The sequence below is a fragment of the Rhea americana genome, unplaced genomic scaffold (genome assembly GCF_003343005.1).
Source record: "Rhea americana isolate MKP2758 unplaced genomic scaffold, rheAme1 scaffold_191, whole genome shotgun sequence".
NCBI classification, from domain to species: Eukaryota; Metazoa; Chordata; class Aves; order Rheiformes; family Rheidae; genus Rhea; species Rhea americana.
Window position 1 is genome coordinate 1,743,385 of NW_028186050.1, and position 3,645 is coordinate 1,747,029.

A 3,645-nucleotide genomic window follows, 5' to 3' on the forward strand; every position below is an offset into this window, starting at 1 on the left:
GCTCCCGCCCGCGCCTCGCTGCGGCTATTCTTAGCGCCCGGCTCTTGCTTTCGAGTTTCAGCCCCGCTGCCTGCAGGAAGCGCCGCTATTTGCGTGCCTCGCAGCTGCGCCCGCCGGCTGCCGGAAACCCCCCGGTGCGCCACGTCGCCCGGCGCTTTGCTGGGTGCGCCAGGAAGGTTTCACCAGCCTCTGCCGGCCCCGCTCGGCCGTACACAGCCTGCGCCGTGCGTGCCCCGGCACCGCCGCGCGCTGCGGCCGGGGGCTCTGGCACGTCGCCTGCTGCTGGGCTCGGCTTCGGCCGGCCGTACACAGCCTGCGCCATGCGCGCCCCGGCACCGCCACGCGCTGCGGCCGGGGGCTCTGGCACGTCGCCTGCTGCTGGCCCCGGCCCCGGCGGGCAGCGCAGCCCCTCCACCCCGGCGGGGCCTGTCGCCTCTTTCTGCAGCTGATTAGTGCGCTCCTGAAGCGACTCGCTTGCTCAGTTAGGGCCCCTTCCACGTGAAATTATTGGCAAATTGGAAAAAAAAAATTAAAACAACTGTTTAAAATTGCACCAAAGGACCCTGCAGAGAGCGAGCATGAGAGCTGCAGCTGGGTGAAAACCCTCGAGTTTTGCTTTTAATCAGAAGACTGAATAATTAGAAAATCCCATCAAGAAACACGAGTAGCAGGGACAGCGGTTTTACTCGTGGGTGGGGGGACGGCAGCAGCTTTCGGGGCCGCCCCGGGGTGTGCGGAGCGGCGAGGAGGGCCCGGGCCCCGCGGCAGGACATTGCCTGAGTTTGCACAATGCAGCTACAAAGCACTGCTCGCAGCACGATTTCCAAAGGCAGCGKTCAATTTTTGGTTAAAAGACTCATTACGAATAAAATCGAACGCGCCTGCGAGGCCTGAGAATTGCCCTGGTTGCCGGAGGCGGGAGGAGCCGTGTCCTGGAGGCGATGCGGCCGCTGATGGATGATGCAGCAATTGCTCCTTGCCCGACTGCTGCTTAAGGAGCCAGTTTAGCTGCATCTTTTAATCAATAATTAGTGAGGTTTTTCTGCTCCTAAAGTAAGCCATGGGTCTGGGTGCCGCCGCAGCAAAGCCGTGGAGCTGCAGCGCCTCGCGCCCGCTGCCAAGGAGCGGGAGGAGGAGGGAGCGCGGCTGGCAGAGCGCGTGACTGCCTAAGGACACGCGCCGCCAACGCCGCCGCCAGGAATTACCGAGGCTGCAGCAGCCCCCGCTGGGTGCCGGCCGAGGCTCGGCGACGGGCTAGTCCAGCAGTGCGGGCGCAGCTGGCCTCCCCGTCGCCGTCCCCGTCCCGGGCAGCGCTGCCGGCGGAGCGCTGGCTGTGGCAGGACACAGCGGAGGCAGCAGGGACGCACACGAGCAGAGACCTGCTGCGCTCGCTCCACCTCCCGGGGCCCACGAGCCCGGCCGAGGTGCCGCAAGGTCTCCAGGGAGGGAGGCCCCAGCCGTGCAAAGACCCGGCCGGGCAGAAGCTGATGCTACTGTGGGGAGGGAAGGGCAGCACTGGCAACAGGCCTGTGCAAAAGAGACGCAGAGATGGTAGTGGGATCATTTTTTATTTTATTTTGTTTTTCTGTAGTTTTCTTCCTCTCTTGGTTTGCCTGGGGAATTTCTGATTGTGGTACCAGCCTTAGGGTAATTGCAAGCTGTGTCATGCACCACTATTCAAAAGGGTGTCACAGGAATTACCCCCCGAACTTTGCTTTTACTTTAGCTCATCCCTTTCTGCAGGGCGGATGTCTTTCAAGAGATGAGACTGATTCGCGATAGCTGAGTGCTATCATGAACAGCGCTTGGTCTAAGAACACAGAACTGGCTGTGGCTGCTCTCTTGCGTGGTCAGTTATCATCTGATTGCAACAAAGATATTTTAAGCTCGGGCATTTCCAGTTGGCACATGGTTAATGCTGCAGTCCCTAGCAGTATTGCTTTGTTCCTCTCCACATCCCCTTGCCAGGGATTTATTTCTGACTTTTTACAGTAATAGGTGTGGTTATCTAGCAGAAGATTTGACAAAAAGTATGGCTTAATTTTGGAGCTAAATATGTCCTAGAGACATGAAAGTTGCCTTCAAGTTCAGGCTCGATTCCCCCCGCCACGGTATTGTTGGCTGGCTGCTTGCTGGCAGCTGAGTCAGAGGAAATGGGACAATTTTTGGTGGTGTTTGTGTGCACCTGCCTCCATAGTAACTGTCTTGAGAGCATACCGATACCTGAAAACTCTCATGGTTTCAATATGTGATGAAAATAGTGATTGTTCTTCAGTGGTTCTTGTCACTAGGAYGTGTCACATACTCCTCAGTCGTTCATGGACCCTGTCAAGTTGTTGACCTATGGAATATCTTTTGTTGAATTTCTTGAATTATTTTTCAAGTTACCATTGAAGTTTAAAATCGTTTTCACCAGCTTCTTTTTTTCCTCCCTTCACCAGCTGGGATTATCTGAGTTTTACCTTCGCTTCTCCTCTTTACRCTGCTTAGGCCTTGCAGTTCTGACCTGCTCAGTGGTGGGCTACGCTTGTGTCTTGCTCTGGCTGCTTTTCGTTGCCCCAATCCATTTCTATGTACTGCTGATCTACATTTGCCCAGAATTTTGTCAGGATCAAAACTCCTGCATGTGTTTGGGTACCAGTCACACACAGGAGCAATACTCTAATTAGAGCTAAWATGTAGTGAGTAAGTGTGTGCGGTAAGTAAGTGGCAGAGAAGAGAGGACAAGATAGCAATGTTATGATTGTCCCATCCTGTACTTAGTGGTGGGCAGAGCTCTGATATTCCAAACCAAAGAGAGATGCTTTGTTTTGTGTTAAAATGTCTGCTTGTCTGGTTTTCCTTCAATCTTTTTTTCTTTTTTTACAGTTTTCCTCTTTCATAAACCACTTAAATCTGTGTTTTTATCAACTATGTTCTTGTGCCAGGTTGCCCAGAGAGGCGGTGGAGTCTCCTTCTCTGGAGATATTCAATACCTGCCTGGATGCAACCCGGTCTAACACGCTCTAGGTGACCCTGCTTGAGCAGGGGGGTTGGACTAGATGATCTCCAGAGGTCCCTGCCAACCTTACTGATTCCGTGATCCGTGAAACCCATAGAGCCAGCGCAAGTCCAGCTGCTGTGTTTATCAGGATGACACCCAGGGCATGGGGACGAGCGTGGGGCACAGTGACAGGRCAGCAGGATGGGGCACAGCAGGACGAGGGACAAAGTTATGTTCATCAGCGTTTTCCACAGACTAAGCTTCAACCCACTCCTCCCTCCCAGCATGGGGGAAAAAAAMCCCCACGCCTTTRCGCCGCTGCCGGAGAGTTTTGCTGCAGAGCCCCAGGACAGGCCGCTTTGCTCGGCGCGGAGGGGAGCCTTTCAGCCCCGCGCCCAAAGAGCGCTGGCCGTGCGGCAGCAGGGCGCCGGCGGCAGCCGCGGCCCTTCCTGCAGGAGCTTGGCGCGGCGTCCGGGGAGAAAGGGCCTGGGCCGCGATCAGCACGGGGGACTTGCTCCTCCGCGCTGAGGCTTAAGGGCTCGGACCTTCCTGGGGMCTAACTTCCCCACGAAGAAGAAAAGAGCCTCTCTGGACCTTCCTGGGGACTAATTTCCCTACGAAGAAGAAAAGAGCCTCTCTGGACCTTCCTGGGGACTAATTTC